At 42.4% G+C, this 14,601-nt stretch overlaps 1 protein-coding gene and 1 long non-coding RNA gene across 2 annotated transcripts in view; one reads left to right on the top strand and one right to left on the bottom strand.

Annotated features, from left to right (window-relative positions):
• LOC148225274 (uncharacterized) overlaps nt 1–14,601 on the bottom strand; it is a 245,037-nt gene that overhangs the window by 40,627 nt on the left and 189,809 nt on the right. The window lies entirely within an intron of this gene.
• The window catches only part of LOC148225275 (uncharacterized), a 147,657-nt gene that overhangs the window by 1,591 nt on the left and 131,465 nt on the right, over nt 1–14,601 (top strand). The window lies entirely within an intron of this gene.

Raw genomic sequence — 14,601 nt, 5'->3', positions numbered from 1 at the left:
TTGAACCCCATTGGAAGACCCCTGATAGTAAAAAAAAATTTAAAAAATTCAAAGTACTGGTATTTGTTTTGTCTACCCACTAGTCAGTAAATGCTGTCCTGGCTATTTGAAGTTTATTGTCCACAATACTTTTTTTCACTAAGTGGGACCCAACTCTCTGAGTGCAATTATTTCTCCTTTCAACCTGCTTTCCTGAAGTGGAGTTTTCCTTTCTCTGCTGTGTGTGAGAGATTTCCTGTTGTTCACACTGGGTGCTACCAGGGCATATCAGAGGAACTTTAAGTTGGAGGGCAGGAGGCATGTGTATGTACCCAAAAGGCCCTCATCCATCCCCTCTCTTCCCAAGCACTATGTTTGTCTGTTTTCCAATGCCCACTCAGGGCTCTTCTTGGAAAGACAAATCTGTGCCACACTCCCCTCTCTGCACAGCACAAAGGCAAAGACTAAGTGTTCAAAGGCTCTGTTTTAAGAAACAAAATATAATTCTTCTGCCACCAGGGTCATGGCTTACTCCTCTAAAAAAAACCCAACACATTTTCTTTACATTTGCTGGGTTGCTAAGCACAGGCCATGCCACCATTGTCTGATTTGACATAAGTAGTGTGCTGGGTGGAAATGAGAGCGTGGAGACAACTCTGTCTTTGCTCTCTCTGGGCGAGCATCCAGTCTAGATTTATAGCAGGCCAATGGCAGTCCAAAAGCACAATACAGGTGGCCTGTGAACCGAAGTGTGCTGAAATTCAGTGTTCGGGAACTAACTTTAGTATTAATGCTGCATGACTGGATGCTGTCCACATATTAGCAGTTTAATATGCCATGCTTCAAGGTTATGAGCCTCTGGAGCCAAGGCAGCAGTGAAGGCCCTCTCTGCTTCATGGGTCAAACACCACCCTGAAAGTTGTAGTGAAGTTCAGGGCAAGAGACTTGTCCCCTTTCTGGTCGGATAAAGAAGTTGCTGTAGACTGTTTGGTACAGTGCTGGCCTCCAGACCAGAAGGTCCCCAGCTGGAATCTCATCACCGCCACTGTTTCTAGATTAAATTCTAAATTGTGTACTGTCATTTGGAGGCCTTCTGTGCAGGGTCTCACTGAGTCACCAGTTATTAGGAATGCCTCCTATTATCGCAGCCCTAAAAGCTATTTGAACAGAAGCCTAATGTGACTGTGATTTCCAAGGACCATTTGCTGTTATTGCAGCTCTGCTTTGCTGTGAGTGAGAAACAAACCAAAGTTGCTTTCAGATCACATGAAAGGGAGGGACAGGGAAGCAGTGGAGCTGGAGTGACATTCAAGCTGCCAACAAATGTAAATTCACCAAAAATAAACAATCTTTTTATTAACTAAAGCAGGGTCATTTCTACTACAAGAAAACTAACAGGTTGCTTTTCTTCAAGGAGACATGTTTTGAAATTCTTGCAAGTAGCTGAAAAATTAGCTGCTGAAAAAGTGTGCAGAACCTATGCACTGCCATTCCCCACGGGCCAGAAGGACATTCTCCTCTGTAGAGGAGGAAGACATAGAAGAAAGGCAAATGCCTGCTCTCTGGGAGAGGAAGGCAGTAACTTGTGTGCACAGAATGGGAAACTACAAATGCAAATACTGTTCTATAAGACACACAGATGCACATCAGAAATATATATAATATGGGAGAGCTTGGAGTCTGAACAACACAGTTTACGGGCAGTCCTGATTTTACTTTATTGCTGACTCTTTCTAGACTTCTTAGTCCTAAATCACCTCCATAAAATGGAAGTGGAATTTTGCCCAAAAGGGAGATGATTAAGGTACTAGGAAAACAGGTCTTTTCATAAATAATTTTTTTGAAGTTCTGATGTATCTACAGCTAAAGTGTTGCGAACAGCTTGCTCCTGTTTAGGAGGACTGATGTGAAATGGCATTGGTCCATTACAACTCGTGGCGCTGGGTTTGATGCTGGTTGAATATTTGGAAAAATGTATTTATCAGTCCTGTATTATACAGCTGTATACAAAATTTAGCCCAGCCTTTTCCTTAGTCTAGTGCTGGGGTGTTTGGCAAGTATGGGGGCCTACATCAAAGAGTCTATTTTGAGCATGAGCTGTAAGACATTGTCTTCATATCAGATGGACTGTAGCCAGCCATGCTTACAGAAGGACAGACGTCTGGCAAGGGAGAAGACAACAGAAAGCTGGGGCCATTAGAAGAAGGCAATGGTGCTGCCAGCTATATTCCCTGTCCCAGCTGGATATATCCCATTTAAGATGCTGCTGTGTTGCCTCTAGCAAATAGATCAGTAAGTGGGGAAGGAAGGACAGTAGGATAATAGAGAAGTGATCAAAAAGAAGAAAGAGCAAAAATGGTTTTGCATCCATTTTATGCATCCATATGCTCATAGAGCTAGCTTGCTGTACTTGGAAATCTTTGAAACTTAGGACAGAAGTTTCAATGATTTCAAAGTGGCAAAAATCTCAACTGCAGTAGCAGCAGTCACAGTTTCTGGACAGCCTGAGATGCAAAAAGGATAATCCTAGCATGACTGTCCCCCTGAATCTAAAAGCAGCAACTGATCCAGTTTTGTGGAAAACTGGCAGCCTGGAAAAAGTCAGGCCTGAATGTCCTGGAGTCACCTGAGCACCAGCAGCCTTTGTTATGTATTTTAAACCACCTACAGGCATTGCTTTTGCCTAATGGAGACTGAGCCGAGGACAGCTTGCTCATACCCACACATGGAACTCGATCTTATGGCTTGGGTGTGCAGGTGAGGTGCTTGCCCCCATATTTATGATGGGGCAGGCTCACCAGACTTACAGTCTGTGTCAGGGCCAGCTTGTTGAACCAAACCGGTGGCAAGATGGAAGATTTCTAAGGCGACTGCTTTGCCTCTCAAGAAAGGTAAGGCTACTGGTAACACCTCTCAGGGGCTGCTGGTAAATGAAGAAGTGTTCTATCTACAGGCTATGACTAAAACTGCCATTAAGGGTCTGCTTAAACTAAAGAACTAAAGGTTTGATTGAAGTGTCTCCCACACCCTGAAGTTCTTAAAGTAAGTTCGCTCAGAAAACCATTCATATGAAGGCACCTACTGGCATTATCAAAAACTTCTGAGTACCTAATTCAGGAGGATTTGAACATGGGTGCTTTTGGAGATTGCTGCATATATCATTCTGCTGTCTGAATCTTTAGGTGTGTAAGCAGTAATGTGTTGCTGTGCTTAAGAGAGTGTTAAAGATGTGACTTGAGTAGCCTGTTGCTTAAGACCCTTTATGAGAGGTCTCATCATTTAATGTCTTATCATTGATGCAACTACTTTCCTCCTTTTACTAGATTGTGAGGTAGAAACTCTGCCATCACACACTTATGTGGCTCTCAGCACAGCTGGCTGAGATTGTAAGTCCTCCCAAGATGCAAACAGTAAAGAGGAATAAGAGCATGAGGTGCGTATGTAGTGACAGAAGTGAGATGCTCACAGCTGGCAAGTTGTGTGTCACTGGTTTGTAGATTTGAAATGCCATTTATATCCTGACTGCTTGTCTCAGTGCAGTGACTTTGTTCATGTGCCAGGTGTTGTGTTTGGCCTTTGGCATCAGCCTGTGCAACCATCACGAACTTCATCTGAAGCTGTGCTGAAGTGCTGTGCTGCGTTGCCTTTTCCTTCCCCAGAATTTGTTTGAATTGCAATGCTTGTGATCCTTCCACTTAATGACACGCGATGGTTGTACTTTGTTTTTGTCAGCTTGGGGTTTTCCTTTAGCCTCGTACAACTGGGAGCTGCTTTTGAGCCCTGATGGTTTGGGGTTTTTTTTTACCAGTCCCATGAAAATCTTTTGCTCTTGCTGGAGAACACATCTGTGAACACAGAGTATTGAAGGAGAAGGTTCAAGCCTGATCTGCATTTGAGGTGCTTGTTAAATCCTGCCTCTCTGTGACACCAGCTCAGGAAAGCCTTCCAACTTGCTGCCTATAGGAGCAGCCTGGTGGAGCCGAGAGCACACTCCATGTCAGGCCACTCCTGCTGTGCTCCGTCTGCCTTGCTTAGCTGGAGCATTTATTGGCCAAAGCCCTCCTGACAGGAAACATTCTGGCTGTAGAGAGGTATCCACAGAGATTATTATGGTATTTGTTCCCAAAATGTGTCCCAAACCCACAGTGCTGACTTCTGTGTCCTAATTGTCCTGCATCTGTTTCCAGCCTTGCAATATTACCTCTTAGGTGGAAGTGGAGGGGCTGATGTAACCACACTGTCTCTTGGTATCCATTGTGGCATCTATGTTGTTCATGAGCTAAGGACATAACACAGTGCTACAAGGATCCAGTGGAAGCTGAGACAATCTAGGTCTATAATATGACTAGATGTCTTCAGGAGCCATTTGAAATCCTTCATATAAAATCCCTTTCTTGAGAGTACTTATTTTATGGCTCACATTTTTTTCTCTGTGAATGTAAATACATGTACATGCATATACGTGTGTTTGTGCATGACATATATGAGCTGTTTTTGTCCCTACACAGGGAAGACATGGGTTGGTGTGTGTTTTCATGAGCCTGTGTGTCCCATCCACAGCATCAGCTCTCACCCTAATGAGCTGAAGCTACATTAGCAATATCCTAGGCAGATAAATTGACTTTAAACCTTGGTTTGATGATCCTACTAAGACATTCAATTAATTCTGTTTTGCTACAAGCTAATTTATGACTTTGTGTTTATTCCAAAAAAATGTTGAATGTACAAATCAGTAGCAGACAAGGTAATGAATTATTCTACCTTCCTTCATGCTCTTGTCTTCACACTTCACTACTATAAGAATGGAAGAGGAAATATGAAAGAAATGTCTTTTGATGTATGAAATGTGGGTATTTTCTCATACTGAGCTGTATCTAACTGGTGTAAACACATAATCAAGCCCTCTAGGAGATGCTAATTAGTGCAGTAAATGTTAGTTTATTAATTGCCATTACGTTTCTCTTTGTTTCACCAGTGAATGTGCCTTTTCAGGAGAACAGATTTGATATGGTGTGTCTGTAGAATTTGTTTGTGTTCATGGCAAATGAAGACAAGTAGCCTAACAAAGCTGTGATGAATTAACAACATTCTGTGCGATCAACGTTTCTGTAGCAGAGTCCACAAAGTGCATGGGCTTCTGTGTGATCTGAGAAGAAAAACAACACAAAACAAAAAACCCCAGAGGATTTGATAACAATTTTCTGCTCCATCTCTCTACTTGGTGTGTTTTTAATGAGCCCTCCAAAAGCACAGGTAGTAAAACTTTTTCCTTTTTGATGTGGCAGAATACACTGCCAAGACATACTGCAGGAGAGGCACTTCAAAGGCAAACAGCCAGTGAATACAATTACATTAGGTGAGGCTGCTGGGTATAATTGAGTTCCTCCCATCCTTGGAAAGTGATAGGAGGCAGTCCCTTAACAATTCCCTCTTCCTGCTCCTCCAGCTTGTCATTATAAATCAATACTTACCCTGTGATGTTCACATTTGTAAACTATACCATTATCACATGCTACCTTGCCTGCATCAGGTACCAGGAGCCAAAAGAAAAGTTCAAGTGAGAGGTTCCCCTGTAGGCAGCTGCAGCATGGTGTATGGAGAGGGCAGAACCAACAAAGCCTGGAAGACGTCCCTTTGCCTCTGTGAAGGCTGCCAAAAATTGTTGGGAACGCTCATGCCAGGAGGTGCTGGTGCTTCCAGGAAGCAGAAAAGAGGATGGTTGTCCTGGTTGCAGAGAAGGGGCAGAGCTAAGGTGTGGGCGTGGCAAGCTTCTTGCTCTACACTATCCACATCATCACCAGGGACCTTGGTTTTGGGAGGAAAAGCTGGGCATCCCATTGGAAGTGTGCCACGTTTGCCTTCCCCTCTGCAGTGGGAGGGTGTTTGGGTCAGCCCCTGTGTGTTTTTGTTCTCCATTACCTTTTTGTGGGTAAAACACCTTCCCCCTTTGTATACTTCTAGTATTAATATTGTTGGTATTATCAGGCATATCTTATTCCATTGCTTTTTGCTTTCAATAAAATGTTATCTCAACCCATAGTCTCTGCTTTTTCCCCCTCCTTTACCAGAAGAGGTGGGGGAAGGGGAGTGACTTATTTGGAGTTTAATTTCCTGCTGGTGTTCAACCATCACAGCTGTGTGTGTTGAAGCAACTTGGTGTCCCAGAAGGACCACTGTGGAAAGCAGCATTGATGGGTGTGGATCTAGGTCAAAGCTTGACCAGGCTCTCAGGATCTACTTTTAGACTTTGTATGGAGAGAAAGGCTTTGCATGTTTTTGATCACTTGGCTTGTGATGCCAAAATACAGGAGGAGGTGTTTCTCTTCTGTGTGGAACATGAGCACTTGTTGTGTTTTCATGCGTTTTGGCTAGGACAAACCAAAACCCAGATATCTTTTCATACTCCTTTCCCTGCAGAATAGGTTCTACAAAGCCTTACACTATGAAACAAAGAATATTTTTCTCCCTCACAAGTGAAAAAACTTTTTCACAATTTTCTTCAGTTATTTGCCTAGGAAAGTTTCAGTAGGCCAGTGAAAATCTGAGGCTGGAATTCTTGTTTCATCTTTGTCTTTGAGACCAAGGTTGCTTTGTGATGTCTTTGAATAGTTCAAGTAAGTCCTACCCTAATCCTGTTCAGGACATCTTCTGTTTTATGTTATTGTACAAATAACAACAGTCCCATGTCAGAAATTCTAGCTTGGACTTCTAATGGTGTCTGTTCAAGAGGCAGAATCCTTCTTGCCCCTTTCCCTTAGGCACATATCTTCTTGCCTTTGTGCTTCTGCAGAAGTCAAAGACAGGCATGGCTGACTGTCTGCTGGGACTCTGCATGGCAACAGTGGGTGTTGCTGCTGCAGGTCTTAATTGCCATTGAGTCATTGGTTTATTTTTTGGTGATAAATAATCACAACTATCATATAAATATGTAGTTGTTCTACACTGAATTCATAGGTTCTGTCCAAATGTTTGCATAATGAATGCCAAAAAATATTTGGAGCACCTTTAATTTTCCAGATTGAGAAGATTTTTAAAAAAATTGTAGATTTCGCAGTCAGTGTTATACTTTAGCACTGCTTGAGCAAAATTTCACATTTTAAGTAAGGGGCCTTCGGTTTTTTTGGACTCTAGTAGCAGAAGTGTATGGAAGATGGACCTAGCTTAGAAATTTGCTACAAATCTGGAGATAGAAACTGGCTTATCCTCTGAGACACGCTCCATATATGCAGAATCTATCTGAATAAATGAGCCCCTTACTTAACTGGGAACGTACTGTATATTCCATCTGCAGACTGAATGATTGCTCCATTTCAAGCCTCCTGACTCCCATGGAGCCATCTGGTACACGCTAGTTTGTACGAATAGGTGAGGATTCCTGCTAACACAACAGTCTTCAACTAGGCAGAGTGCTGATATTTAGCACTCTGCTTCACATCTGTGCGCAAAGCCGTAACAAAAACCCCAACGTTTTCTGTGCTTAATATTTAAATGAACCTTCCTTTTTTTTCTCCTGGAAAACCAGTTGGGACAGGAACAATTAAAGCAATTACATCAGAAAGTGAGTTGAGCTATTAATATATCTAACTAAGCAGAGATTTCCTGTTATGTGGCATTGTGAATTTTTTTTTTACCCATTGATTACTTAGGGCTGAGTGGGGAGGAAGGTGGGAGAGGAGAAGGTATGTGTTGTATAGATATTTTAATATCACTTTGAGATATTATCAGAAAATTAAGCTAATGGGCATAATTCATGTCTGTAGGCAGCAGTGGGCTGGTCATGGGACTTACCAATAGGTATGTAAAGGTTGTATCCTTTTTGGGTGCTGTCTCGTGTCAGAGGTATCCGTATGAGATTGGTGGCTTGGCACAGCACCACAAAGAAGGTGCCTTTGTGGTACATGAGTCACTCCAAAGGGTTTCTGTGTCAGCGGGCAGAACAAGGTGGATGGGGGAGAAAGGGAAATGGGCTAAAATCCAAAGGCTGCCTGCATACTCACACTGTTTTATTCTCAGGTACAGAGATCCAACAGATATGCTTAAGACACCTCATACATATATGGAGAGACCTGTGTGCTCTTTGGTAATTAAAAGAGAATAAAGTGACATAAGATCTCACTTTCTCCCCAGACACTGCTCAAGGTCCTGGAGGGAAGGAGGTCAAAAGGAATTTGCAGCTGTTGTGTGGAAAGTTCTGCTGCCCTGGGCTGCACAGTGGTAACCCTCATGCTTGTGGAACTTGTAGGGAAGTCTCAGCTCAGAAAAGTCCTACCAAGTCTTGGTGTCCTCAGATGTTTTACTGAGTGTAGGTTACTTAAGACTTTTGCTTAGTCCAGAATGACACTTGCATGAGTAGCGGACACCTATCTGGTTTGGGTTTGACTTTATTAATTTATTAATTTCAGCAGCAAAAATAATGATGGATCTTTCCAATGTAAGTGCCATTTTTCAGCCTTTTGAACTAGGTCTTGCTTCTTATGCATCTCGACTAACAGGGAGTCAGTGTGGATGGTGCCAAGACTCATTCGCTCACACCATGGTGAATACTTGGTTTAGCAGTGCAGGAATGGGTCTGTGCAGATTCTTGTGATTCACATCACTGCAATCTCACTTTGTTTTGGTAAATGTTGCCCCTTAGACCTGGGATCTCTTACAAACTGGGATCTGTGCTCACATGCCTATTGCAAAACACAGCCTGCTAAAAACAGCTGTAAGGAGCTCCCTTTGTCTGGTTGGGGTTCTTCACTTAAGTGCTTGTGGTGCCTGATTAAATTAGTAATCAGAGATATAGTCATGCTATTTTGTGACTCTGAGAGCCTTGATTGTGGATTATATTTACACACTGCAATTTCTTTCTAAATGGAGCTCTTTGTATTCAAGGACTTTAAGAGTCTTTCAGCCTGCGATAAAATCCAGTTTGCTATAGAGACTAGTTCTTGCTGTGGTGCCAAGTTCTTGGTCGGGCATGCTGTGTAAAACAGTTTTTCATTCTCACAATAAACATGGCTATGTAAGAGTTCATGTGTGGTGCAGTGGTTTTGCTGACCCTTTACACTGAAAAACTGCATGATGGCAGGCTGGCAGATGCATTGAATGCCTTCATGTTGTGTTGCCTCAGAAAAAACGAGTTTCCTTTTTTGTCAAAACAGGGGTTGGCTTGAACCACAGCCACATAAATGGTACTAACAAACTTTGTGGTATTTAAAATCTCTGCATGCATCCAAACCCTTCGGCCTATGCCTGGTAACAACTGTAGGGCTGGAAAGTCAGGCAGCCCTTACAGAATGTTTTGTAATGTTTAAAATCCACAAAGTATGCTAAGACAGTGGCTCTGTCGCATGTAGGCAGGAGGAGATCCAACTACTCTGCTGGTTTTGAGGCTCCAGAGCCATTCAGGCAAATCCTGTGGTTGGAAGTCCCTGTTTAAAGTTTCTTCTAGTCCTGTTCAGAACAGGGACAGAAAGCCTGATCTTCTGCATCAGCCCAGCTGTATTCACTTGCAAAAGTATGCAGAGAAAATGAGAAAGACTCAGCCTGCCATGACAGGGTGCTCCAGTATGAAGGGAACCTTGGGCCAGGCTGTGGTTTGAATCATCTTAGAGTGAGCTCTAGTCACTTAGGGCTTTCTCTACGCATGGCCAGAAATTTCACCCAGGGTTTGAGGAAACTTTTGCAGGACGGGTTTTCATGCTTGCTTTGCTTTGTTTTGCTTTTTTCCCCCCTTCTGTAAACCAACGGGTTTTCATGAAAAAAATCATACTTCCTTATCTGATGATTTGATTCAAGCTCTGAAAAATTCCTGATCATCTTTAGTGGGCACTGTTTTTAAAGATTTTTTTAGGTGACTTTTATTAGCAGTACAGTTTATTTGAATATCTTACATTGATACTAACATGAAGGTTCTATTTATAAATGTGTCAGTGGGGTTAAAACAGGTAATTCTATTTCTTGCTTTTAATACCCTGCTGAAGTACTACTTCAAATATCTGTGTCCGTATTTCCCTTCTCCATAAAAATTCTTTTATCACTTGTGCTAGGAAATGGAACGCTGATCTCACTTGGATCTTTGTATTGCTACAAAGTAAATAATACTGTACTTAATGGAGTACCATCAATAATTATTTTGAGGTACCTTACCAGCTACAATAGCCATTGAGCCTATTAGAGTGGTGAAGCCTTTGGATGAATTAACAGACCAGATGCACAGATACAATTTACACACTTATAACGAATTCACTCTTTCCAGAAAATCAGAGTACCATCTTGCAGATTGTTGGAATGATGCTGCCTAATGCTATATTCCTTCTGCCACAAAATAGTTGCAAATCACTCCCTAGTGAATTGAAGAGTCCTACAGGATAGCAAAAGGATCAGGAATGCCCCTGGAGTGAACTCTCTTTGAGTACAGGGGGTTTCTGTTCAAACAGCTGGAGCTGCACTTGCCTCTTGTGTTTCCTCTTTGTGCCTACAGGGTTGTTGAAACAACCTGCCAGGCCATGAAACCAGTCACCCTTGCATGGTGGCAGCTGTACTTACTGTAACTTTGTGCCTCTAAGAAGGCTCCTATCCCTGCTCCTGGCCAACAGCAGGTGCTTGGTGAAGAGTGTAAGGAGGGTGACATGAGCGTGGTGACACATCCGAAGGCCTTCCAGATCCCATTCACGGCTCTTGACCATGGCTGGTCACGGCTTAAGCTGGCACAGGGGCCTGCCAGTGTCAAGGCAGACATTGGCAGGGTGTGTAAATCCAGAGCCAAGCCTGAAGGGAGGCCAAGGAGGCACACACAAGCATGAAGAAGAAGGGGTGTCCCCCAGGCAGCCTGCAGCTTACCGTTGTTTAACGAGCAGCTCCGTCTACCTGGAACGTGCTGCCTCCAGTATGGTCCTGCCTGATCACACCCAAACCAGCCTTTGTCCTTCAATAGCTGCTCAAATGCACTGGCTGTCCTGTCTGGTTTTGCTGCTCTTAAGTCATATTTAGTGATCTCATCCTTCATGGGAGGAATGTGACCGTTAGGATTTGTTCTTTGTTAGGTGTTTGATTTGGGGTTTCCCTGATCTTGGATCGATGTTCCCCGAATCCCAGAGGTTACAGGCTACTCTCTAGCATAAAGTAGGAAGAGAAAACTGTAGCACATAGGTGCAGTCGCACCCAGGTCTTTTACTGGTATATACAGCCTAGCTGTGATCTTGAAGGAGCTGTTCCCGGGGGTTCCATGTGTTGTTTAGTGTTAATGGCAAGCCATAAAATCCTAACCCAGGCTTCCTCCCGAGCCCGAGTGCCTCTGCTGGTAGCCTGCTGCTCTTGATCTGGGCTCTTCCGCTTCACTTATTCAAATGCTTTTATTTTATGTGCTTGGATGTGATGGGACTCACCTGTTTCAACTGCCAAGCTAAGTCAGCAAAATAACCTTAAATTTCTATGAAGATTTCTCCTAGTCTCCTGCAATCACTGGATTACTGCTCCCCTCCCCAAAATGTTAAACTCCCCTTCCCTGTCACCAGAGAAAATCCAAAGCCCTTCAAACCATCAGAGCAAGAACTAAAGCTGCCACAGTCATATGGTTTCCATAGGTAGCACTTTTCATGTTGGTTACCGAACTTTTTGAGGGCCTTATTACTACAGCAGTGGAATTGCTTGGTGGCTTGTGTGGAACAAATAAAATGGGACTAAAATTGTGGCAGCAAAAGTTTAAAGGAATACAGTTACTGTGTGTTTGTTAATTCTATATTTGCAGGAGGATAGCAGCTGCTTTTCTTTTCTTTTTTAACAGATGGAGTGATTTCTCATGTAGTGTTACAGTAATGACCAACGTGACACAGAAGGAAAATTCTGTGACAATATGGTGAGCAAGATCTTATTGACAGCTCCACTTGGTTGTAATTTGTAAGCTCTATATTGTTGCTCTATTCTTTTTTTCCTCCCCCCACCTCCCAAATGCTGCCTGTCTTTTCTGCCATATAGAATTAGATTTCAAGCTAAATCAAACAGTTTAATTTGAAGGACTCTTAGCTAAAAGCTGTTCAAAATGTTCACAAGAGTTTACACTCCATCATAAGTTTAAAAAAATTTGAAAAAAATAAAAGCATTGCATTATGAAATGATGGTACAAAAATTATCCTATATTTAATGTCTCTGTTGAGACAGATGCCTTGATTCCTTCTGTAGCAGCTGATGCCTTCTAAAGGAAGGGATTTTCCCCCTTTGCAAAAGGAAGCTTAGCTCTAGCATGGAGGGCACAGCCTAAATTTGGACCCTGAATGACCAGAGAGTACTGCTTGTAGCCTGCCCTGTGACCAAACAGTGTGCAGGGGCTGGAAATAAGCAGGACATGATAAGGACATAATAAGGACATGACTGTCAACCAAAATCTGTGACTTCTGCCATGCAGAGAGGTGTCCAGAGAAAATGCCATCATCTATTTGTAGAGCTGAAAATCTACCTGGAGACTCCCCACCCACAGCCCCTCTTTTGCAAGACACCATTAACTTTGTCACTGTGTGCATTGCTCTGAAAGCCCCCATAAGCTTCTCAGCTACTTGATGGGGAATAAGCCACAAGGCAATCTATCTATGGGATAGATGGGATGTTGTTCTACTCCTCCTTTGACTTTATTAAATTGGAAACTTGAAAAATAAAAGAAGAATGTTTGTTAGCTTTATATTAGCAAAGTAAAAAGTACAGTGGAAATGTTTTTTTAAAGGGAACGTTGCAAAATAACAGAGATACTATTTATCTGTGGATGATAAGGACCATAGAACCATCCTGTGGATTCAGCATCAGTGTAAAGCAGAACTACAGAGACTATCAGGCCAATATGAGGATAGGTGGAGCCTGCATGTGCTGCAGTCCTGACCTTCTTTGCTCCTGAGGGTTTTATAATCATCCTTGCTCCTGAGTACTGTGGACTGGCAAATTCTGCTCTTGGAAACAGTTCCCTTAAAAATAGTCCCAAGGGTTGGTTTTCATGCTTGCTACCAAATGCCAGTGGCTCTAACAATCCTATTGCACAATGTGTACAGTGCTAACACAGCCATTTCTTTATAACAGGGAGAAATGCCCCTAAGAGAGACATTTTCCTTTACAGTTCATAAATGGGACTCAACTTTTTGTGTTTTCTACACACACAAAATGAGGCTTTTTTGATCTCTATAGCAGATTTGTCTTTAATTTCTGGAATTAGTGGAAACTCGTGATAGTGTTTTTCAGGAGGTTAGTTTGAATAGGGGAAGATTAGAATGATTCTTTATTTCACATTAACTGCCTTTAAGATTTCTCCAAGTGAAGGGCTACCAGCCTGCTGCTCAGTGACTAATAAATTTGATTCATCCTCACTCCCCACAGGGTTATCCTCCTTCTTACTAATGTTTGACATTTTACATTTTAATTAAAATCACCCTCCAAGCAGCAAACCACTAAGAGAGTGACAGATATTCCTACTGCAACAAGATATAAGAAAAAAAGGGCAATTTGCTAACTGTATCTTCAATAGTGCCTCTCACTTATTTGCTACGTGAGCCCCTAATGTGTGTGTGTGTTAGACAAAGCAATGCCTGTCTCAACATTCAGGGTGTTTCCAGTGCCCAGAGACACTATCTTTTAATGTCTGCATTCCAGTAGGAACAACTGGGACTCAGTAACAGTGCTTGCTTGATGCTCTACAAGCATGTATGTCCTTCCCTCCTCTTGGGCTACAAGTTTGTGTTGCCTAAGAGAAAGGAGAAAGGGCAAAGAAGAGTGAAGGAATTCTAAGCTTTGAAAGAGACAAGGATGGGTGCAGGCAGAGAGACAGAGCAGTGCTGTAAATACATTGAGGAATTGTTGCCTGGCTCTATATGGAGAGACTGAGGAGGGAAAGACATTGATCCATCGTGTTAGGACCAAGCGTGAAGCCCAGAACAAACCCATCTGTTTATGAATATTATCTACCTTTGACAGAGCTCTGGTGAGACGTGTCTAGATGTTCATGACAAACCAATTTTTTTTTTTTTTTTAAACATAGCAGTGCCTGGACATGTACAATATAAAAATTCCATGTTTCCTCATGCAATCGAAGTGGCTAAGTTGTGAGAGGGAGTGACACAGCCTACACTTCACTTGTTTCTTACCCAATGCAATATCTTACTGATTATCACTGGTGTCTCTTCCTCCATCTCAAATCCAACATAAAAAATATTTTTCTCATATGTACCAAGGCTGCTTGTACTTAGAATTTGGTTTCAAATGTCTTTAGAAAAGACAGCATGCAAGAAGATCTTGCAAAATCCTGGTTACAGGCTTGTCTGGGCCTTTCTGAATTATGATATGAAACCCAAAGGAATAGCAGAGAAATGACAACCCCCTTTCATGTGATATTCTGGCTGCCCTTAGGAGATGAACAGTGGAATATGTGACTTCTGAAGAGAAATATACTGAATGAAGAAGAAGGTAGCTCAGATATATTGGTACGAATATATGGGAAAAGAGAGAAAGCTGTAAGGTAGACAGCAAGGTTTTGAGCATTCACAGCTCATTTCTCCTCCCTTTTGGAACAGAAAAGTCAGAGGAACATGATAGTTCCTCTTGAACAGCTTAAATGATCTGCATTTAAGCATTGCTCATCAAGTGGGATGAACTGGTCTCCTG

Source organism: Sturnus vulgaris, chromosome 1, assembly GCF_052056855.1.
Source record: "Sturnus vulgaris isolate bStuVul1 chromosome 1, bStuVul1.hap1, whole genome shotgun sequence".
NCBI lineage: Eukaryota > Metazoa > Chordata > Aves > Passeriformes > Sturnidae > Sturnus > Sturnus vulgaris.
This window is presented reverse-complemented; position numbering and strand designations above follow the sequence as displayed.